Source organism: Equus przewalskii, chromosome 2 (genome assembly GCF_037783145.1).
Source record: "Equus przewalskii isolate Varuska chromosome 2, EquPr2, whole genome shotgun sequence".
Taxonomy (NCBI): Eukaryota; Metazoa; Chordata; class Mammalia; order Perissodactyla; family Equidae; genus Equus; species Equus przewalskii.
Genome location: NC_091832.1, coordinates 10,452,694 through 10,477,241, shown reverse-complemented (window position 1 = coordinate 10,477,241; position 24,548 = coordinate 10,452,694). Strand labels below are relative to the sequence as shown.

At 46.8% G+C, this 24,548-nt stretch overlaps 1 long non-coding RNA gene across 1 annotated transcript in view; it reads left to right on the top strand.

Moving 5' to 3' along the window:
• Positions 1-24,198, top strand: part of LOC139079178 (uncharacterized) — a 53,364-nt gene extending 29,166 nt beyond the window's left edge. The window contains exons 2-4 of the long non-coding RNA XR_011532547.1: positions 17,572-17,636; positions 17,753-18,078; positions 23,081-24,198. This is a non-coding gene — a long non-coding RNA (uncharacterized lncRNA). The remainder of the gene's footprint in view (positions 1-17,571; positions 17,637-17,752; positions 18,079-23,080) is intronic.
• The last annotated feature ends 350 nt before the right edge of the window (positions 24,199-24,548 follow it).

Below are 24,548 nucleotides of genomic sequence, written 5' to 3'. Positions count from 1 at the left end.
AGATGCCCTGTCCTTCTCTGGGCCTCAGTTTCCCCATGTGCACAGTGAGGATAATCATCCTAGTGCTACTTTCCCATAGAAATGTTGTGAAGCTCAAAGATGAGACCAAAACCACTTACTGTGCAAACTCCAGGCAGCATTGATGTGGCAGCTGTGGGGGGGATGTGGTCGTCTGCCAAGCAGCCATGCCCAGGTTTTTTGCTGGGGAGGCTCCACACCCACGGCTGATGGGGACCTACTCAGAGACTCTTTCTCCCTTCCTCCAGTTCACCAATGCTGTGGGGCTCAGAGATGTTAATTATTAGGCCCCAGCCCACCCGGAGAGCCTCAGATGAAAGCAAGCTCAGAGTGTAAAGTCGAATCGATGCCCCGTGCCTGGCGTCAGGGCCTCGGCTCGCTCTGCCTGGAGATGGATCATTAATCCAGACACTCTGACCTGGACCACTGGGCCCAGGAGGTCCTGAAACATTCCTGACCACCCACAGCTCGGAAAGGCAGCCCCACGAGGCAGCCAGCCTGCTGCTGAGTCTCAGAATTTTGCAATCTCAAATGTTAGATGAGATCCGGAGAGCAGCTAGTCCAGACTCCCATCCAGGGCAGAAATCCAGGCTCAGTTTGTACTCTTGCCCCTGAGAGATTATCTGCAGAGGTGCATCTTGACTGACTGCCCTGGACTTGGAGAGGGCAGATCTGTGTGACTGTGGGCCTTGCCTTCTCCCTCTATAGAAGTGTGACAAGGGTACCTAACCCACAGGACTGATGTTAGGCATAAATTAGTTTGCTTGAAAGTTTTATTCTGAGATTTGTAAGAATGATGTGAGCTGTCATTATCATTGTGAACATTATGAGCTCCTGTCCCTGGGATGTATTAATTTTTTATCCCCAGAGTCTTTTTCCACTGATAAGGGGTTGCTTCTCTGCTTGAAAACTTTTATGTGCTGGGGCCTTAAATATAAAATCAGGCCCCGCTTGCCTTGCACCCAGGGACTTTCAGCCCATGGCCGCCATCTCCCTCCTCACCTGCATCTCTCTACCCACGAATTGCCTCATAGACACAGAAAATGGACCTTCAACACCCCCTTAGCCTGGCACGTCCGACTCCTCACCCCTTTCCTCTTGGTGAATTTCCACCCCTCTTTCGAGGCCCTGCTTAACTATCGCCTCTCCCGGGGAGCTTCCCAATTCCCTGCCACAAACCTCTGCTGAAGTTATTCGTTGCTTCCTCTGAGTTGGTGTGGCATGTTGTTGCTCTCGCTACCATTGTCCCACGGGATATTGTTTGTGTTTTAGCTATTTTTCTTCTTGAATGAATAGGGAATATTGAAATGCATCTTCCCTGGGAGACTGGCCTTATTCAGCTAATTACAACATCAGTACTGGTCGTTGTTCCCCTGGGTGATGTTTTTGAACAGCTGAGTACCTGGGTTCTAGACAAAATGGCTCTAGAATCAAACAGCGCTGGGTATGAGTTAATACTCAACACTTCAAAGCTGTGTAACCTTGAAGGTTATTTTTTCTCGCTCAGTCTGTTTCCTTGTTTGAATAGGGAATGTTAACACAGCCTACCTCTTAGGGGTCTTGTAAGGATTATAAGAGATGCCTACACTGAATAGGAGAACACTGTGCCCTGAGAGTCAGGACTATTGGTCGTCCTCTCTGGGTCCCAGCTCAGCCTCTCTCTGGCTCTCCGTTTCCTCGTTTGTAGCATAACATGATTCTGCTATGAGAGTTTTTCAAGCTGTGATCCTTGGTCACGTGTCTGCATCACATGGGGCAAGGCCTTTCAGGGGGAGGCCACTATTAAACTACACCACGTGGCTCCATCCTTACTGATTTCAGATTGTCTGAGGTTTCTTAGATTGGCTTCTAAGGGCCCTTCTGGCTCTGACCTCCCGTGATGCCATTATTCCGGGAGGGAGGCAGGTGACAGGGCAAGAGTCATGACAGGGGATGAGGGAGAAGAGGCTGAGAGCTGGCCTGGTCTCGTCTTCGGCCCTGGTTTGAGGACCCCAGGGACCTGGGGCGTAGGGGGAGAGCAAGGCTCTATCTGCCTTTGCACACCTCCTCACTCATGCCTTGCGCAGTGTCCAGCACCGAAAAGGTGTCAAGTGAGGCTATTGAATGGAGAAAAGGAGAGTCCACAAGGGATGGTTCTTCAGACCAGGTTAAGTGAGGTGACACCAGGTCCAACCACTGCTGCCGGTCCTGATTACTCTCTTGGGGAGATATCCATTGAACGCACTCACCCAGCCTAAACTGCTCCTGCATTCCAATTTCTCAATGGCTACAGCCACCAGATTGCACCGACAGACTGGGGTGTGGAAACTTCCTAGAGAAGGGTGGGTCTGGGGAGAGAAGGCTGAGGGAGCTCCCTACTCAGGGAAACTGAGGCAGGCAGGAGGTCCTGAGACATCATCGAGCAACTCAGGGAAGATGGCAGGAGTCTCTGAATAGAGAAATTGAAAGAACTCTGGGGTTTCTGAACCTTTGTCCTGTGTCTAGATCTGTGGCTTTGTTACTTTGGGTGAGTCTTCAAAGGGAGCAGCCATAAACTCTGAAGTGCAGAAGGGCCTGTGAGGGCAGGTTGTCCACACGGAGTGGGCAGCTGGGGAGGCCAAAACTCCTTGCAGTGGGGTGCTCAGGATGATCACTGACAAGGACAGAATTGCAAGCTGAGGAGGGTGGCAGGCAGAGGTCCTGGGATTTATGGGAAGGAAGAAACACGAGGGTCACCTTGGGAACAAGATGAGCCCTGTGGGCCACCTGCCCACTGCCCTACTGTGAGCTCTGCAGGACAGGACTGGGCTGAGCGTGGCTTAAAGGCACTTCGCCGTCCCCATGGGCTCAGCATCGAGAGTTGCAAATATTGGCTGCATGATGAAAGCTGCTTGAACTCAATTTCCCCTCTTCCATTTTACTCTTTTATTTTAAGCTCAGATCTTCCTCCTCCAGATGGAGTTCTCCCATCTGGTTACCGAAACTGGATCAGTGGAAAGAAATTCTAGGATGTTGGAATTTCAGGAATGTTTCCAGGATGCCAAGAAAAATAGCTTTGTGATGAGCCAATGGCATCATGATGGCAGATCTGGAAAATAGATCTGATTCTAAGTCACAATCTCATAGGATCGCAGAGACATTGAGGTCATCTGGTCTACTCCATGATGTTACAGATGGAGGAGCTGAGACTCTGGGAGGGCTAGAACCAGTTGGTGGCAGAGATAGGCCTGGGACTGAAGGCTGCAGCCATCAAACTTGCTCTGATCAGATGCCAGGCCCCCACCACCAGGCCCTTCTGAGAGCCGTCTGACATATGTAGCTTTGCCTTATCAGCAGGAAGAAAAGATGACAGCGGGCAGTCTTTCTTGGCCAAGTATCCAACAGGACCCACATAAATATTTTCCCAGCGTCTGCGTGGCCAGCATCTAGCTGGCTATGTTCCAGGGGACAGTAAATAATTCAGACGACTGGTTGCTTCCTGACAACTTTCTTGGGTGTGTTTTCTGACGACTATGTTTTTTGGAGCGGATGCTGGGGAGACCTTGACGCCGGCTGTGAGCCAAGCCCTTACTGGACTCTCTGATGGCATTTCTGGTCAGGAAGGAAGTACCCACGGTGTCTTAATGTCAATGCACTTGGGGCAGAAGATTACTTTCACTCAGTCTGAAAGCCTTTCAAGTGGGGCCAGGAATTAGTTTCAGGGATTAGGGTGGAGTGAGGTTAGAGACTCTGGGACCAAAAAGCCCGAAGAAATCAGTCCAAGCATGGTAAATTGGGTAAGGTTGACCACAGGCATGCTGGGGTCTTGGCAGCTAAGCTGGTGGGGAAGGCAAGGATAGTGTTGGAGCTGGCATGGCCGTGGGTCATCGGAGTGACCAGTCTTGGACTCAGTTCAGGATGGGGTGGGGAGTTCAGGCCCCATCTGTTCTGATGCCTCATCCAGGGCCTCCGACTAGGGCCAGCAGTGGGAATCTCAGGGACGTACATGGCAGTCCTAGAAGTCAGATTCTGGACGTCTTGACTTCAGTCAGCAATTTGAGGAAATGGGAATGGGGGTGAAGGCAGGAAATATCTAGAAAGAGTGGTAGGGCCAGAGAGTCTCAGGGCAGATGAACCTGATACTAGGCTTAGGAAAACAAGACAAATTGTAGATATCCCCCTACGGTGGGAGGGTCCTTCTCCTCTCTGCATTGGATAGAGAGATTGGATGGAGATTAGTGATGGAGCAGGTCTGAGTGGGCAGCTTGAAGGCTCCCGGTGCCTGCCCTGGTTCAGGGTGAAGGAACCCAGGCTGGCACTGATGCAAAGGTCCACCATCTTAGTCACCGGAGGAAAAGCACACTGTGCCTCTGATGGGTGTGAGGACATAGAATCCTAGACAGCTGGAAAGACCTGACACGGTCTTGCCTGAGTTTCACGATGATATTACTGGGGCCACATGTCCCACGTGTCCTGACTTCCAGCCCCGGCCCCGTGTGGCTGTCCTTGCGAACCCAGAGGAGATCACAGTTGCTCTGTCTCTGAAGGCGGCAGGGAATGGGACTTTGAAGCCCAATGAATTCCTTTATGTGGTTCTTGATGATTCGGAGTGGGACCCTTTAATCCCCAGCAGGGGCCTGTCACCTAGGCATTTGATAAAACTTTCTTGAACTGGCCTATATTCTAAGCTTGTACACTCTCTAGGAATGGGAGTTCCTAAATTCACTTCATCCTAAGCTGTGTTGCAAACATATTTGTCCTGATTTTGAAAGCAATGCAGGATTGTTGAAAGACTATGGGCATTGGGAATCAGAAGACTAGGTACAGCTTGAACTAGCTGTGTACCATTGGCCAAATTAATTAACACCTATGAATCTCATTTTCCTCACCTGAAAGATGGAGAAATGGCGACTGGAAGGCTGAAATGAAGTAATGCACATAAGGTGCCAAGCCCAGGGCCTGACACAAAGTGGATGCCTAGTAAGCGATTACAGATTCATTCAGTATTCAGTTTGGAGCAATTAAGACCTGAGTTCTGGTCTTGGCTCTGCCAGAGTCAGGCTGGGTGTCTTTGGGTAGTTAACTCCCCACTCTGAACCACAACTCTTTCATCAGTACCATGGAGAAAACAATGTCCAGCTCACAGGGCTGTCGTGCAGTTTTAAGGAGATGCCGTGTAAACGCCCGGGACTCTACTAGTTCCCAGGTTTAGAGGAAACCACGTCGTCACGTAGACAATTAGAAAAATGGGACTCACCCTCCACATCCTGAAGGCTGCAAAGGCCTCTGATTCTAGGCTAGAAGCATCCTTCGGTTCATTCCCTCCTTTCTCCGCCCTCCTTATGTGAGGGCTCATCTCCACTCACCTGGGTGGTTACACCTGCCTCCTCTGGGATCCCTCCCAGCTGTGTCTCTTGCTCCTGTTGATTTTCTCTGCAGCAGCAGGATGTACATAAAACAGACACCTGACCACTCTACACTCCTGCACAAATCCTCCTGTGGCTCCTCAAAATGAGTTTCACCTCCTCGTCCCAGCATTCAGGACCCTCCATACGCTGCCTGGCCCGCCTTTCCATTCTGTCCCTCAGATTTCTCCCTACAGCCCCTCGGTTAATTTACACTCTCCTTTTCACATATCTGCAGTAGGAAAAGAGCACATCTATATTCTGGTCCTTGTTTTGCTGCTGGTTCACCTTCTACACACGCTGCTCCTCTCTGGGCCTCCAGTCTCTATCTTGGACGTCAAGGATTAGACGAGAAGATATCTTAGGGCCTTCAAGCCTTAAGGTGCTTTAAGAAAGCTTGATGCCCTCTAGGTGGCCAGGAATTCTTTCTCTCTCACCACACACACAGCAATCACACGGACTCCCGAACACTCACATGCAGACTCTCACAAGTACACACTCACACACGGACGTCTTTTCACACACACATGCTTGCATATACATGTAAATACTCCCTCATACTTGCTATACACTCTCACACACGTGCAGAGACTAGTCTGTCTTGTTTGTCACTGAATCCCCAGCATTTAGAGCAGAGCACCTAATAAATCCTCAACACTCACCTGTGAAATGGGTGGATAAATGAATATCCCCCCAACTCCCAATGCCAGTGCAAGGATTCACACACGCTGTGCCCTCCCCCATGCAACAATCAGACTGCACACTCTGCGACCCGAGTGACTGCAGACTCACGTTAGACGCGTCCAGCACACTCACTCCCACCCATATTCCCACCTTGTAGATGTCCTTTAGGGTCCCTTCCAGGAGCTCCGCCGCTAAGGGAGCTCCTTTTCTTACATGTCACCCTGAAGACTCCCTTGTAGGTGTCAGGTTTGGCTCCAGTGACACCCAAGGGCCTTTCTATGTGGACAGTGCTTTGTAAAAGTCAAATCACTTTATCAGGCGAGATCCCACTCGTCCTCTCAGCAGACCTGAGTGGGGCCATGGGGCAGGGACCATCCCCTGTGTCACGGATGGGGAGACAGAGACTGGGAGAGGGTAGGCTGTCTGCCCAAGGTCAGAAAGCCATCCTGCATCGCCCAGCCAGAGCCCATGCCGCCCCCGTCTAGGACTCTCTCCATCGCCTCTCCCAGCGACTGTTTTAAGAGGATTATTTATTCTTCAGTTGTTTTCCCCTCTAATTTATTTCTTTCTTTATCTTTTTTTTTAATCTCCTGTTTCCGCCTGTAAAGAGTTGGGTTTCAGCAGGGAGTGAGGGAGGCCAAGTTCACCGGCAGAAGAAAAATCTGCAAGTAACTCTCCTTGTAAACCCCAGCCAAGATTCCTGCCAAACGAAATGAGAACAGACCACGCTCTCACGCACCCACCTTCACAAAGAACCAACTCAACTGCAAAAGGAAAAAATGCTAATAAAGTTAATATCTCCTTCCAAGAACAGAGTAAGGCCCCTCCGGCCATATAATTTGCCAACTAATTAAAAAATTATTCGCACCATGTTATGATTTTTAGAATTTACTTGACTTTTTGTTCCTTGGAAGAAACCGGTAAAGTGCGAGCCCGTTCGTTCTTGGCTTTGGGATGGCTGGGGAGTCTGTGGGTCAGTCTGGACTAGCTCTTCCCCACAAAGATGGCACTATGGGACAGCTAGGGCTCCTCTGGGGCTCTGAGGACCCAGACCTGACCGTACCCTGCTGGCACTTCTCTTTTGCGACTCTAGCAGCCCTCCAGAGAGGCGGTAAGGTTATGTGATAAGACTACTAGCTTTGGGGTCAGACTAACCTGTTTGAATCCCAACTCGGGCCCTTACTGGCCATGTGGTCATGGCCAAGTCACTTAAGTTCATGGGCCTCTCAGTTTTCTCATCTGTGTAAAGGCTGTTGATGCTCCTACCTTGGTAGGTTATTGTGAGAATGGGCTCTAACCTACATAAGGGACCTGGCACATAGTAGGTGCACAATAAGTGGCAGAGACCATCAGATTGGCCATGCTAGCACTTGATTCCATCTGTCTTAGATTTCTGGGAGGAGGCTGTCCAAAGTAAAGGGACAGGTATAGAAGAGAGCTGGGTTCCATATCTGGCTCTACAGTGGATTTGGGAAGCCCTTGCCCCTCTCTGGGTCTCTGTCTCCCCACCACTAAGTGGCTTCCTAGTCCTGTGAACTATATGTTCACCAAGGGATAAGACCAGATCTTCTCCTCCTATCTCTACCTCTGGAACGGAGCATAGGTCAGATACACTGCAGCTGCTCAAAGATACCTTAGCAGGTTGACCATGTCCTCTGCTAATCAACGAGGCCCAGAGAAATGGCGGCAGCGAACTCAGACGTACTCAAGTCCAGCTGTGTGTGAGAGATGACATATGTTATGTCATGTAACGGTTACGTTGAATCAGTGAGACTCAAGAGTATAATCAAGAAGAAACTTTCCCCAGTCATTCTGTAGGGCTGAATCCCTTCCATCCTGTGTGATGAAAACTTGAACCTGTTCCATGACTCTTCTCTCTTCTCTGAGGTTAACCGAAGTTCTCCATTTATTTTAAGTCACAAAGCATCATTTCTTCTCAATAATTAACACGTCTTGTCCAGTGTGCTGTTCTTACCACTATTAGCAATAACAGTAGTAATAAACTTCAGCCTTCATTTAAGGGTAACACTTTTCCTCACTACCCACTGGGACCTGGAACTGCTGCTGGTCAGTCTCTTTTCTTTTTTAATCTAGATTATTCTTTCTCCTTCCTCATCTTGCTAACCTTTGGGGATTTTTTTTTTCCTGAGGAAGATTTGCCCTGAGCTAACATCTGTTGCCAATCTTCCTCTTTTCACTTGAGGAAGATTTGCCCTGAGCTAACGTCTGTGCCAATCTTCCTCTATTTTGTATGTGGGGCACCACCACAACGTGGCTTGTGACAAGTGCTGTAGGTCTGTGCCTGGGAACCGAACCCAGGCCGCTGAAGAAGAGCATGTTGAACTTAATCACTAGGCCACGGAGCTGGCCCCACCAATGGGGATTTTTGATCTCTCCATTGTCAGGGGCAGAGGGAGAGAGAGAAAGAAAGGATAGGAAAGCTCTTACCTGACTGGTATAAACTTGAAGCTCCAATGTTGGTGCTCTCTGGGCTTGGCAGGCATACATTTTTGTGGGAACTTTGGAGAAAATCCATCCCCTGCCCCATACAGGTGACCCCTTGGTGTGGGTAAGTGCATTTCTAGTCCAGCTGGCTGCTCCTGACCCCTTCCCAGCCGCTGGCGTCTGCCAGCACCACCAACCTCTTTCTGCTGAAGTCTTTCCTCCTAGATGGTCCTCTGACAGGGTCTAGGATGACCTAGATCATCTCCAAGTGGTCCAGCTCTGGTTTAGAGAAAACAGAAATTGCTTGATAAACTCTGAGAACGCAGGTTGCCACCTGTGCAGCGACCTCCCTTTGCTCTCCTATGCTGGAAGAGCTGGTCAGTCAAGTTCTTGCCCTTTAGATTTAGCAGCAGGAGTCAGATTCCAGTGCACTGTAGCCCCCAAATATAGGAAAGCATCAAGTTCTCCAACTATCCCATTACAATCAATTTTCCCAGGTTTGAATTATGGGAGGGAGTGGATGAAGATGCACAATGTACTTATAGCTCTTTCCAGAAATCCCCTCTCTAATCCCTGGCTGTGGGCTTGGCCTCTCCCAGGTCTTTTATATGCCAGAGGTGGGTGGTCAGCAAAGAACCACAAAGGCAGTTTTCAACACCACCTTTTGCCGCCCTCGCATGGTGGTCCGGCATCTCACTTGGGGATGTGTTATCCATTATCGTGGGGCCTCACATAAAGTCTGAACTAACGTAGTTAAACTTTAAGGTTCTCTTTTGCATTTTAAAAAATTTTCAAGGCAAAACTTTGAGGTGGATGTTGCTATCTCCATTTAATGGATGAGAAAACAGGTTCAGAGAGCCTGAGAAACTAACTCGAAGGCATACAACTAGTTGAGGTTGAAAACCGGGTTAATCAGATTCCAAACCTGAGTTCTTCCCACTCTGCTGTGAAGACCGAAGCTTTACCTCTGTAGCTGTTGGAGGACAGCAGAAGGTTTGAGAGCCCATGATACAGCCGGCAAGAATGTGAGCAGGGGCATCAGTATCAAAATCACGGGTGACTGTCAGCTACGTATTAATCTTAGAACGTGCTCCTACACATGAACTCATCTGACGGGCAGTCGTCCAGGACAAAATCCTTCCCGATGTCCAGGGAATGCCTTTGGAAGAATTGGCAAATAGACAGTCTCTCCTCTGCTTTACCCCAACATCAATTCCCTCTTCCCAATTTCTCGCCAAATCTTTTACTTATTTTTTTCTGCTTTTTCACTTCTTCTGTTTATTATATTGGAGAGAGACTCTCCATTGACGTGACCTTTATCCTCACCAACACCACATATTTAAAAAGTGTTAAATTGCTTTTAGCATCTGCTTAATCTTGCTGATCTCTGTGTTTGCAACAGTTCTCAGTAAATACTGCTATTCAGTAAAGTTTAGCTGAATTAATTCATTGGCTGAGCACAGCTCATTTGAGAGTGGGCTAGGAGCTGAGGAAGGAGAATGAGAGGGAAAGAGAATGTGGACCTAACGGGGGCTGTCACATCAACCGATGACCGCTCAGCTCAGAGTCCTGACTCCCTGGGAGATCCCGGATGAGTTATCCTCTGTCAGCTTCAATTTTCTCATCTGACGGGGGGGAGAAGTGTCCCTGTCCTGTCAGCCTCACCAGGAGCGTGAGATGAACCTCAGACAAGATCATAGCTGTAAAAAGGAATGAAAAAGTGTTGACTGTGTGGGTTTGGTCTGGGAAAACAAAACTGATTCAGCCTGAGTCTCCTCCAACAGTGGGCTGGCATACCCCGGAGAACCACCGTGGCCTGTGCAAGTCGCAGACAGAGGCCTCTACTTTCTGGGATAAATTATCCACCAGGCAGAGGCGTCAGGGCTGTCTGCTCCCTGTCTGGCCTCCTCGGCCATCTCACTTTATGAGATGTAAATCCCCAAGACGCACTGGTCATTTTTAATCTTCATCAGTGTTTATTTTTAAGTCTTGTCCCCCTTTTTCTCAATCTCAGAGGCTGCTTGCTATTTTATAGGGTTACGGGCCAGGAGGGTAGAATGCAGCCACAAATCTTACAGCTCTCCCTGCCGAGACGGTGGGACAGAGGAGTGAGCCGTAGTGTCTGAAGTGGAGATGCCCCAAGAAGCCTCAGCCAGGCTGGAGGGTTGGCCTCGGGGGCCCTTACTAGGCAGTGGATCTGGGATTCGCTCTTGGTGTGCCCGGGCCTCAGGGTTCAGGCTCAAGAGGGACCAAGGAGTTCTCTTCTGGAGAGGACACTTGGCATGATATTGGACTGAGCTCCATCTCATCCAGCTGGGTGGGGTTGACCAAGCTACTGGCTGTCTCTTAGCCTCATGTCCTTCTCCTTTAAAATGGAAATGACAACAACTACATCACAAAGTGATGGTGAGGCTCAACCGAGATGACCCAGGCCAAGGTGGCTGGCACGTCGCCTGGCCCAATGAGGCGTTCAGCACTCAGCAATTTCCTCCTCTCTTAAGCGGTCCTGGATTGCAAAGTGAGTTTATCATCTGATGTTCCTATAAAGCCTCTCGAACGTGAGTTCCTTGAGCTCAGAGACTTTGTCTGGCTCAGTCACCCCACGATGCACAGCACCTGGTATACTGCTTGACGTATTATGTGTGCTCAGTAACTATTGGCTGAATGATGAATGAAACCAAGAGGAGTTTTCATACGAAAGAACATTGCCACAGAGACGTGCAGACGTTCAGAATGAAAGGACTTTAGAACAGCGTGCAGCTCGATGTTTCCACTATTGAAAAGAAGTCCTTAGGTTCGAGGAGGAGAAGGGACTTGCCCAGAGTCCACCAGAAGCTCAGGGCAGAGCTGGGGCTGGACCCCAGGCCTCTATTCCCATCTGCGGTTCTTCATAGTTCACGATGCTGTTAGTCGTCTTTTTAAGGTGGAAGAGAGAGATAGAGGACCAAGTAAAAGACAAACCTCAGAGAAGGAGAGCCAAAGGAAAGAAAGCATTTCTGCTCAGGTCCGGTGAGAGAGGGAGACAGAGACTCAGGAGTGACACTGACAAGGAAGTAAATCCCAAACAGACCGTGTTACATGATGGCCAGCCTGAGCGTCTTCAGCACACTCAGAGCTCTGCCCTTCCTCTGTGGCTCAGCAGTGCACTTGACCCTTATCCACGAGAGTCACAGGATAGAGCCACATTGGTGGGGGTGGGGAAGCTTCAACTTCCCCCAGAAGCCAATCCCCATGGTCTGTTCCAACCTGGCTAACGAGACCTTGTTTTGCCCATAACCTACACAATGATGCTACTGCTGCCTCCACTATCCTAGCTAATAACACTATTATTACTACAAAAGTTAATAGCTTTTGAAGGCTTATAATGTGCCAGGCACTGTCCTAAATAGTTTACGTGTATTAACTCAGTTAATCCTCCAACCACCCCCATCTTACAGAGGAGGACAACGAGGTTAAGCAATCGGATTGTAAGATCAGCCCGTTAGGAAAGGCAGGAACTGGCCGTAAAAGCCCAGACATCCTGCTGGGATTAAAAGCCCGGGACTGTCAGCCCCCGGGTCTCCCTCTTGCTCGGCTCCTCCTGTCCATTTAGATGTCACTTTGCTTCCATTGAATCTGCACAGATTCTTCCACTTTATTCCAATGTGCTTTGACCACTTCCCACTCCTCCATGTCTGCAAATATCCTCAATAACATGTTGTTCCAGGCCCTGTGCTAGGGGCTGGGGATACAGCTATGAGAAAGGTGCCTCCTCATGGGGAGGCTGACATTCAGAGGGAACACTGTAAGAATGTGTTTTGAGTACTCAGGAGAAGTACAACCCAAGCAAGTGGGCGGTCAGAGCAGGATTCGCAAAGGAGAGGGAGACAGTTGAGCTGGTCCTGAGGGGAGTAAGTGAGCACCAGAGGGGACGAGGACATTCCAGCTGGAGGAACAGGGAGTGCAGACTGAGATGCTGGGGTGACATATGGGCTACTGGGGGAAACACTGGGGTTCACAATGGAGAGGCCCAGATGTGAGACCGGAAAGGAACTTGGGGTCAGGTCACAAAAGACTTGAAGACTAGCTTATGGATTGGGGCTTTATCTTGAGGCACCAGCCTGTGTGAGGCCCTCAAAAATGAGACCTTCCTGTCCGCCATGTTGACCGGCACATGGTGGTGCTTAGTAAACCAGCTGATTGGTTGATAAAAGCATTTGTCAAAACTTCTCCACAACGCCAGACCGTATATTGTGGTCATTTCTGTTAAAGCCCAGCCCTGCCACAGCAGAGACAATTCTCTTTCTGTCCTCAATTTCCTCCAAGCTGGGACTTCACTGCTTCGGTCTACAGATGGTGCTCCTATCTCTGGGATGTGCTGGGCCGAGAATTTCTGCCAGCCCCCTGGGCTTCTTATGAAATCTGAGATTCAGGCAAGGCCCGTTTCCTGACACAAGCCTCAGTCACTCCCGCTCTCTGAATCCCTCCCTGCCTTCCCACCATGCACCACAGCCAGAGGGGTCTGCAGCCAAGTTGGACGATCAGCTTCCAATGCTCCAAACCCTGGGAGACCAGGGGCCTGGACCAGGCCTGCAGGAGGCCAGGGGTTCACCCTCACCCTTGGGAGGAGAACTTCCCGAGTGGATAGCCATGGATAGCTTTAATAACTCCGGGCCTGCTCACAGACATAGACTCTCAGATTTATTTTGCTATTTATAGTCACTTGTAAATAAATAACACATTTGATTGGAGGTTGTTGACTTGGTTCTTGCTGCCCACCAAGGGCCTGGGAAGCCCACTAGGGCGTGACTACTCTGGGCATTCTACAAAGAAGCTTGATTGCTCTTCCATCCTGGTCTACAGCATCCTTTAGCCCTGAGGCCTGTTGCTTCCTCTTGTAGCCTCGCTCAGAGCTGGCTGAGGCCTCACTGCCTTCCTTCATCCCAGAGCCTCTAAGAGGAGGCAGAAGACACTCTAGCATCTTCCACTATCTCAGAATCATAGTATTTCAGAATCGAAAATTTCTTTAAGCCTATTAAAATCCAAGAATATTCAGGGTGTAAATTGTGAGAAAGTTGGAATTCTAAGCTATCTTAAACTTAGAAATATGAAGTCCTAAAATATTAAATAAGAATATTAGGAAGTGAGGAGCTCAGCTTGCGCCTAGGCCTCTGTCCACCACTGAGGTTTAGACAAAGTTGATCTAGCCAGTTGGTGTGTGTGAGTGGAGTGGGGTTGGCCAACTGAAGCTCAGTAGTAGACAGGTAAACCTGGCCGGAGAGAGGGGAAGGGTAGTTCACTTAATTTCTTCATTGTCCTTCATATTTCCATGTACTAAATAGCCCAGCGAGAGGCACAGAAGGTGCTGTCTTCTCACTGACCAAGTGTGTTCACCGGGACGCGTGAGATCCTATCACGAACTTGGGGCATGTGGAGCGGGAGCCCGGGAAAATCTGAGTTATTACCATTATGTAACCTCATTTATTTCCTGGAGAAATTCAAGTTATACTTAGAATTCTAGACTCTTATGGCTTTAGAATATAAGACTCCTAGCCTTCTAGAATTTTAGTTTTCTAGATGTTTAGACTAGAATCTGGAATATTAATGATATAGACTACTAGAATCTTGGAATCCTAGAATTCTGGTACCATAGCTTGAAAGGAGAGAATGTATGTGGTTCAGTCTCTTTCATAGTGGAGTCGATTGGGGTTTGGGGACAGTCCGGGCTAATGAGGACCCATTGGAGGCTATTGCAGCTTTTCTTGAGTATCATGACAGCCAAGGCTTGAGCTGGGCACAGCGAGAGATGAGGGAGGGAAAAGCAGCAGCACCCCGTTACCGTTAACAGTAGATGTATAAACAGGACCGCAAGTTAATGCTTCTTGGGGCAGCTCACATTAAAATTAAACAAGATGCCCAACCCAGTGTGCTGACTTTAAGCTGAGGAGACATAGTCTGGAGAAGGGAAGTGATTTGTCCGGTTTGGAACAACGTGTTAGCGGCAGATCAGATCTGGACACGAGTCAGTGTGTTCGGATCTCCAGCCGGTTGTTTCCCTTCCCCTGGTCTGCCTCTCCTGGACCGAGGTCACTCCTTTCGTTCCTTTTACAGCTTTATGGGAAGCAGTGAGTGTATCACTGGGCTATTTAGTAAATGGAAATATAAAGGACGATGGAGAAAGGAAATGGACTGTGTGATGGGAGCTCTGGACAAATTCACCAGCTAATTCAGGGCAAGGCTGTGGGTTTTACCCTTCTGTGGCCTGTTCAGACCAAGTCCTGTTCTTCTACTTTTTTTTTTTTAAAGATTGGCACCTGAGCTAACAACTGTTGCCAATCTTCTTCTTTTGTTTTTTCCTTCCTCTTCTCCCCAAAGGCCCCAGTATATAGTTGTATATTTTAGTTGTGGGTCCTTCTAGTTGTGGCATGTGGGATGCTGCCTCACCATGGCCTGATGAGCAGTGCCATGTCCGCTCCCAGGATCTGAACCTGTGAAACCCTGGGCCACCGAAGCAGAGGACATGAACTTAACCACTCGGCCGTGGGGCTGGCCCTGACCAAATCCGGTTCCTGATCAGCCAAACCTGGACCTTGGTCACAAAGCAAAGCCTCAGTCTGGTCACAGGCCAGCTCTTGACCTTGGCCAAAACTTGAGCCTTGACTTCAACAACAAAATAAGATAAAGTATTTAGTGAGAAAATTAGAACACAGGCCATGTTTTGTACAGAGCAGAATACAGACCATTTTCTGCACTGAGTGAATGTCCTGAGTTGGGAAAAGACAGTGGGCGCTGGAGTTCCCCAGAGCAGAGCCTCCTGGTTTCAGAGATGGGGGTTTCCCAGAAGAAGACTTTTCTTCCAAGCAAACTTCAGATTTTTCTGCCCCTGTGGCCGAGAAGTGACTTATCTGACTGTGAATTTGGGCAGACATTCTGGGCTTGTGGAGCTCAGTTCTGCTATTTTCTTTATCTTGGGAGGTGTCTACTCACAGGAAGTGACTGTCTGCTGCTCTATTTGGGTCCGGCCCTTGTAGGCAGGGGCTGGCTCCTGGTCTAGTGTGCTCTGCCTGGTTGGGTAAGTCTGTCTACTTATGGGGATCATTTAGCAATATTGTACCAGTCAGGAGAGGCTAACTTTTGAACCAATAGCTCTCAAATTGCACTGGCTTTAGGCAGTAAAACTTGGGTTTCCTGCTCATGTTACTGAAAAATATGGGAAGGGGGCTTTGCTCCGTGAAGTCATTCAGGATCCAAGTTCCTTCCATGATGTGGCTTTGGCATCTTCTAGAGCAGTGGCTCCCAACCAGGGATGATTTCGGCCCCCAGGGGACATTTGGAAGTGTCTGGAGACATTTTTGTGGTCACATTGGCAAGTGGGGATGCTTTTGGCATCTAGTGGGTAGAGACCAGAGATGCCTCTAAATATCCTACAATGCACAGGTCAGCCCCTGCAACAAAGAATTATCTGACCTAAGATGCCAATAGTGCTGAGGTTGAAAAATCCTGTTCTAGGGCCTTCTTGGGGCACGCCACCAGCAGAGGAAGAAAGACAGGGGAATAGAGTTACACGTGGGAAGAATTGATGAGTCTTGCCTGGAAGTGATGTACAGTATTTCTGCCCACAGTGCACTGGCGAGAACTGTCACATGACCACACCCAACAGTGAACGAGGCTGGGAAATGTAGTGTAGCTGATGCCCAGGAAGAAGGGGAAGTGGATTTGCTGAGCATCTATCCAGTATCTTCCATTAGACTCATTTTTCTCCAACTTTAACCAATAAAGCCTCTATCTATAGTCTCTTTTATTTCTTAATCATTTGAATCGAATCAACCATGGATTCAAAAACTGACTACAACAAACTGCTCTCCCTCTTTGGTCCTCTGTCTGCTAATCCACCACTTGGAGGTAAAAGAACTGACTCCGCAGGGCTGCTATGAGGCTTTCTCCTGCTCTGTCTTTACCTACATTCTGAGAGGTGACCCCTCCTTCTGCCCCTCAGAAGAAAATTCTGAGGCACCCCATTCCAGAAAATGAAATTTCATCCTGATCACAAAACTCAGTTCTCCAAGAGAGAAGGAAGAAGTTTGCAAGTTTCAAGGGCTAGCCTGGTGATGTACTGGTTAAGTTTGTGTGCTCCGCTTCAGTGGCCCAGGGTTCGTGGGTTCAGATCCCGGGCGCAGACCTAGCACTGCTCCTCAAGCCACGCTGTGGGGGCATCCCACATCAAATAGAGGAAGATTGGGATAGATGTTAGCTCAGCAACAATCTTCCTCACACACACACACACACACACACACAAAGCAGTTTCAATTTCCAAGGTTACTAAAAGCAAGATTCTGAGAAATCTCTCAGTTACTTCGAAATTTCCTTTGAAAATGAAAATAACTGCAGAAAAGGACCCTTGAGTGAGAGGTGGGACCCTCCACTCCTAGTTTCAGTCCTGCCCCTCTGTCTGTGTAGCCCTGGATACGTTCCCTCTCTGGGCCTTAGCATCACTGTTGTATAGTTGGCAGGTGACTTTCCTTCTAGATCTAAGGTTCATTGTGAGCTTATCTGCCCCTCGTATTTCTCTCTCTAGGCCCCTCCCACTAAGCCAACCCCTTTCTTGGCATTGGTATCCACTTGAAGAATGAGATCTTGTTTATAAAGGAAGGGGACAGCAGACGTGGGTAGTTTAATGACCATCTCCCCTCCTGGGGAGCCCAGTTGGCAGAGGGAGATCCTCAGGAGGTTGTCATAAATAACCAGGCCCTCATGCTCACTTCCTCAGAAGGAAGTCTCAGTAACGATTGATGTGGTCTGTTTGGGCAAAGTTGGGAGCCCAGAATAACGCTCCCTGGCAGATCTGCTTGTAAAGTTTCACATTAACCCCAGCCCGCCTGGGAGCCAGGCCCTCGGACATCCTTGCAAGGCCTGCTCAAGAATCTCAAGAAGAGACAGAATTTCAGGTGAGGGGAGAAGTGAGAGGTCAGGCTGTGTGCACGCAGAGTGAAGGATAGACTCCAGATACGGTTCAGAGAGAAAGCCTTCTAGAGTTTCCTGTGGGATCCTTACGAGGATTTTCTTCCTCATTCTTCTCTCTCAGAACTTCCAGAACAAGACTCAGCATATGGCAGGCATCATTAAAACCTACGTGAATCGACATGACAGGTACATGATTGGAATACTTAAATTGCTTTTGGTCAAGGCTAAACAATTGTGTGTTAGAAAGAACACGTAGTGGGAAAACATCAGACATGAAAGACTTGTCTGTTCTCCGTCCTCAGCAACGCTGAAGCTGAAAGGAGGAGCCGAAGAGGATGGAAGAATGTGGGGGAAGAGCCTGAGACAAAACTCTGCTGACTTCAAGATTTGGCTGACCCACGTCTTAATCCCCCCAAGAGAGACGTCATTAAAGGCTTGTTGACTTAGCTCTATGTGCAGCCTGAAGCTTTCTGAGCTTCCCCACCCACTCCCCGTCCTCCTCCTCTCCCTGGCCTGGGAGAAACAGTCAGGCTTCCTCCGTCATGCAGCTTCTCCTCCGGACTTTTCCATTTGAGCAAGAGATTGCCCTGAAGCTGCTAACAATTGGGATCAGAGACCTCCTTGCCAGGTAAATAAGCATCCTAGCCAAACCCAGTCTTCACTGCAGCTTTGAAGCACCCCGCCCCCAAGTCTGCACAAGAAGACAAGTCAGGAGAGGGGGAAATTTGTCATAATCTTTGTGGGAAGTGCAATGTTTATAGAGAGGGTACTTGCAACCCCCCACCTTCTCCCTCACCTAATCTAAGTGAGAGAGGAGGTTCCAAGAGAGAACCCCTGGAGGCTGGGAGTGCCTACAGGCAGAGGGGCCTGGCAGTTCACTGTCTGGAGAGAGGCTTGCTGCAGTGCTGAATCTGCAGGCCCATCCCAGACCTGCTGTTGGAGCACAGCAGAACATGAGAGAAAGTTCTAGGAAGAGCTCGACTTCTGTCTACTGGAATGTGAGGGTGCACATGAGCCAGAGATGGATACTTGCTTTGTTTTTTAAATAGCTTTATTGAGGTATAGTTGAGCCACCGCACACATTGAAAGTGTACAATTTCAGCAGTGTTGACACATGCGTACACTCATGAAACCATCACCACAACGAAGAGAGTGAGTAGATCTGTCATCCCCAAGTTCTCGTTGTAAAAGTTTGCCCCTTTGTAAATTACTCCCATCATCCCATCCCATCCCCAGTATCCCCAGGCAGCCATCGATGTGCTGGTCCTGTAGGATCAGTCTGAATTTGCTACAGTTTTATGTAAGTGGAAGCATACAGTACATACTCTTTTTTGTCTGGCTTCTTTCACTTAGTGTAAATATTTTGAGATTCATCCATGTTGCTGCCTGTATCACTCGTTCATTCTTCCTTGTTGCTGAGCAGCATTCCACTGTATGTATATATAGCAATTTATTTATCCATTCACCAGTCAATGGAACTTTGGGTTGTTTCCATTTTGGGGCTATTCCAAATAAAGCTGCTATGTCCATTCATGTACAAGTCTTTGTACAGACATAGGCTTTCCTATGTCCTCAGTGGAACGGTTAGATCATATGGTAGCTGTATCTTTTAAGAAACAGCCAAGGGCTGGCCCCGTGGCCTAGTGGTTAAGGTCAAGCACTCTGCTTCAGTGGCCCAGGGCCTCGCTGGTTTGGATCCTGGGCACGGACATGACACTGCTCATCAAGCTATGCCGAGGCGGCATCCCACATAGCATAACCAGAGGGACCTACAACTAGAATATACAACTATGCACTGTGGGGCTTTGGGGAGAAGAAGAAGGAGAAAAAAAAAAGATTGGCGACAGGTGTTAGCTCAGGTGCCAATCTTAAAAAAAAAGGAAACAGCCATACTGTTTTCTGAAATGGTCCTGCCATTTTCCACTCCCACCAGCAGTGTACGAAAGTTCCAGTTCCTCCATGTCCTCGCCAACTCTTGGCGTGATCAGTCTTGAAATTATAGCCATTTTCCTGAATGCGTAGTGGTATCACACAGCAGTTTTAAAATGACTAATGGTGATGATCACTTTTTCGTGTGTTTATTTACCATGCATATATCTTCTTTGGTGAAATGTCTTTTCAAATATTTTTTCCATTTTTTATTTATTTCTTGTTTTCTTTTTATTAAATTTTGAGAGTTTTTAAAATGGATTTTGGATACAAGTCGTTTATCAACCATAAGCTCTGCAAATATTTTCACCTAGTCTGTAGCTGACCTTTTCATTCCCTTACGTGTCTTTTGAGGTGCAGAAGTTTTAAATTTTGAAAAAGTCTTAAATCAAAATTTTCTTTTATGGGTTGTCCTTTGATGTTGAATCTAAAAAAATTTACCTAACCTAAGGTCACACAGATTGTCTCCTATATTTTCTTCTCAAAAATATTATAGGTTTATGATCTACGTTTAAGTCTCTGATGCATTTTGAGTTAATCTTTTGTCTATGGTGTGAGTTTGGGATTAAATACGCTCTTTTTTAAATTTTTGCTTATGCGTATCCAATTGTTCCTTCAACATTTGTTGAAAAGACTGTCCTTTCTCCACTGAATTGCCTTTGCATCTTTGTCAAAAATCAGTTGTCCACGTAGGTGTGGGTCTCTTTCTGGCCTCTGCATTCTGTTCCCCTGATCTATTTGTCTGCTTTGATTTCAATGCCACACTTTTGATTACTGTAGCTTTATACTAAGTCTTGAAATCAGGTAGAGTTATCCCACCGACACTGTTTTTGTTATTTTAAGTCCTTTGCATTTCCACACGAATTTTAGAATCAGCTAATCAATTCACGCACAAAGGCTCTGGGACTTTGATTGGGATTGCGAGCATCTATAGATCGTTGGGAAAGAATTGGCATCAGCCGTGTGAATCTCCTGAGCCATGAACAAGGTCTGTCTCCATTTGCTTGTCATCTTTGCTTTCTCTCCCTAGCGATGCTCTGTAGTTTTCAGCGTGCAGGTCTTTCATATTTTTTGTCAGATTTATCCTGAATTATTTAGTGTTTTTGATACCTTTGTAAATGTTTTTAAAATCTTTTGTTTCTGATGATTTCTTGGTAGCGTATAGAAATACAATTAACTTTTGTATATTGATCTTACATCCTGCAATCTTGCCAAACATACTAGTTTTAGCTGACTTTTTGTGCGTCCCATTAGGTTTTCTGCATGGACACTCATATTGCCTGGGAATAAGAACAATTTTAATTTTTCCCTTTCAATTTGGATTCCTTTTATTCTTTTTCTTTAATGATTATATTGGTTAAAAAATCCAGCACAATGTTGAAAAGAAAGTGGTGAGAGTAGACATCCTTTTCTTGTTTTTGATATTAGAGTGGGAAAAAATTTAGTTTCTTAAGTTAAGTAAAATGTTAGCTATAGATTTTTTTGTGTGGATACCACTTTCAGACTGAGGAAGTTCGCTTCTGTTCCTAGTTTGTTGAGTGTCTTTATCCAGATTGGTTGGATTTTATAAGGATGTTGGATTTTGTTAAATGCTTTTTCAACATCTATTAAGAGGATCATGTCGTTTTTCTTTTTTGATTGTTAACATGGTGATTTTCATTGATTTAAAAAAATTTTAATTATAGCAAAAATAACTGGCATAAAATTTACCATCTTAACCACTTTAAAGTGCTAAGTATATTAACACTGTTGTGCAATAGATCTTCAGAACATGCATTGATTTTTTTTTTCTTGCTGAGGAAGATTTGCCCTGAGCTAACACCTGTGCCAGTCTTCCTCTATTTTGTATGTGGGTTGTATGTATGTTGTATGTGGGTTGCAGCATGGCCACCAACAAGTGGTGTAGGTCCATGTCTGGGAACTGAACCCGGGCTGCGGAAGCAGAGCGCAGTGAACTTAACCACTAGGCAACAGGACCAGCCCCAGAACTTGCATTGATTTTTCAATGTTAAATCCACCCTGCATTCCTTGGAAAAATTCCACTTGACCACAGTATATTTTAATCTTTTTTATATATTGTTGGATTTGACTTGCTAAAATTTTGTTTAGAATTTTGCAGTTGTATTTTTGAAAGATATTGGTTTGTAGTTTTCTTTCTGGTCATTGTCTGGTTTTGGTATCACAGTGAAGCTGGCACCTAACAGTGAATGGGGGCATTCCCTCCTCTTCAGTTTTCTGGAAGAGTTTCTGTAGAATTGGTATTGTTTCTTCCCTTAACGTCTGGTAGAATTCACTAGTGAAGCCAGCAAGCCTGGAGTTCTCCTTGTGGGAAAGATTTAAACCACAAATTCTGTTTCTTTAATGGATAAAGAGCTATCAAGGTTATCTGTTTCTTCTTGACTAAGCTTGGGTAGCTTGTGTCTTTTAAGGTATTGGTCCATTTCAGATGAATTGTCAAATTAATAGGCACAAAGTGGCTCATAATATTCTCCTATTATCTTGTGATAATGTCACCTCCTTCATTCTTGACTTTATAATTTGTGTCTTCTTTCTCTTTTCCTGATCAAGCCAGCTAAGAAGTTGATGCATTTTATTGATCTCAAAGAACCAGCTTTTGGTTTCATTGATCTTTTTTCCATCGTTTTACCATTTTCTGTTTCATTGATTTCCACCCTAAACTTTATTATTTTATTTCTTCTTATTTTATGTTTAATTTGCTCTTATTGTTTTTTTACTGCTGTGTCTTCAAGTTAACTAATTTTTTCTTCTGCCATATTTAATATACCCTAAATCCTAACCTGAGTGTTTTTTTGTCTAAGACATTGTAGTTTTCATCTCTGGAAGTTCTATTTGAGTCTTTTGATATCTTTTATGCCTCTTCTTAACTTTCTGAACACACAGAATACAGTTATAACAATTATTTTGACTTCTTATTCTGCTAATATTAATATCTGTCTCAGTTCTTAGACTGCTTTGGTAGACTGACGATGCTCCTTCTCAGGAGCTGTATTTTTCTGCTTCTTTGCATGCCTGGTAATCTTTGATGAGGTGCCAGAAATCACGACTTTTACCTTGTTGGATGGTGGCTGTTTTTCGTTCCTAGAAATCTCCCTGGGCTTTGTTCTGGGATGCTGTTACTGGAAAACAATCTGATCTTTTGGGTCTTACTGTTATCCCTTGTTCAGCGTAGCTGCAGCGGTTATGGTGAACTATTCCCCACTGCTGAGCAAGACCCTGTTGGGCACCCTACCCAATGCCGGGGGACTGTGATTCCTTTCAGTCTGGCGGGGGAAGATGCAATAGTCCCAGCGCTGGCTGAGTGTTGGACACTGTTCTCCAATCTTTTCAGATTATTTTTCCCCGGACTCCAGTGTTTCTTCACACGAATTCATTGATGGCACTCTCCTGAATATCAGGAGGGGATCCCTGGCAGATCTTTGGGGTTCTGTCTCTGTACAACTCTTCTTCTTTGTTATTCTTTGCCGTGAACTCTAGCCCACCTGGTCCTCCCAACTCTCATCTTCATCTCCTCACTCAGATTTTCTTCCCTGCACCACAGCCTGGAAACTCTCTTAAGGCAGCACATGGGGAAATCACGGGGCTCCCCTCCCGCGTTCCTCGTCTCTCAAATTTGTTGTCAAATGTCTTGAAAACTCCTGTTTCTTATATTTTGTCTGTTTCTTTTTGTTTGTTTGTTTCAGACAAGAGGGTAAACCCAATCCCTGTAGCTGGCATCAGTTTCTTAGCATGGAGATCTGACCTCTGAAAACTTGGCAGAACAACCCACTTCGGACGGAAGGAAGAACAGGCACTCTAGCGAAGTTTTTCTGAGAAGAAGAAAATGCCCTGCTCTGTGTCCACCTCACCAACTTCTCTTGAGCCCTTGGAGAGGGCAGGAAACAGACCTCCGTGTCTCCCAGGCTTCTACTGTAATGAGAGAATAGAAATTAGAGGAGAAGGTGGGAGCTCTGATGGCCACGGACCAAGTGAGATGACGTTCAGACGGAGAGGAATTGGGGGCAAAGATCGCTTTAAGACAAAGGGAAGCATGGCTATCCCTCTCTGTGGATTTATCAGGGATGGAAAGGGGCTGGCATAAAGATGAACATCTCCCTTCGAAAACCTATAACTCCATGCTCCACATTATCTAATAGGAGACCAGTACACTGGCAGACACCACCAGCAACAGATGGAAACAGATCAAGCCAATGTGACAACAGGGACTTTTCCACCAGTGACAAGCAGCCACTTATTTAAGGTGACCTCTGTTATCCCCCTTTTTCCCCCTTCTTCCCTCAGTTGAGAGGCACGAGACCCAGAAAAGAAAGGAGGAGGAGTGAAAGACAATCTCAAGCCCCCTTCCCACTCTTGGAACTTGAGTTACAAGTCTGGCAAACTCTGAAGGGAGGAGAACAATAGGATATTATATTGAAGGTGTGAACTGGACCGGACTGGACTTTGAGTAACTGATATTGATAGGAAAATGATGAGATCTGCCTGGAGATGTATATCATTAGGAAATGAGACTGAGCAACTGGGTAGAGCACGGTCAACTGCAGTGAATGGAGAGAATGAGCTGATCTTTCTTTATATCCCAATGAATTGAGGATTCTCAATAAACTGGTTACATCTGATCTGCTAACAATAGCTACCAAATATTGAGACAGGCACTGTGCCGAGCGCTGTACGTATGTTACTTCCTTTACCCTTCATAACCTATAAGGTCATTACTATTTTATTTCCTCCATTTCGCAGTTGATGTAAACTGAGGCACAGTTGACTTGCCTAAATATAGTGTGTAGAAATTTTGGATCTGAAACACTGACTGCAGTAATTTCACGTGCATCACTCCCGTCGAGGGAAAACCCCTTCTACTTAACTTCATTGCTCTTACTCATGATATTTTCCCAAACATTTTGCCTGTGTTCAGAGTCCTTTCCATTTCCCCAGGCTATTTTCTGTCCAGCCATCTCCTAGTGAGACCTGGACAGCTTAGCTGCTGGGGGGAAAGTAAACGAGGTAAGGGGACATTATGGGAAAGCTTTAATTTTAAGCAGATGAAATGTAGGATCAGGGCTTACAGAACCACGTGCCAGTGAGAGGCAGCAAACAGGTGAGTGGCCTTGGACAAGTCACTAACCTCTCTGTGCTTCAGGCTCCTTATGTGTA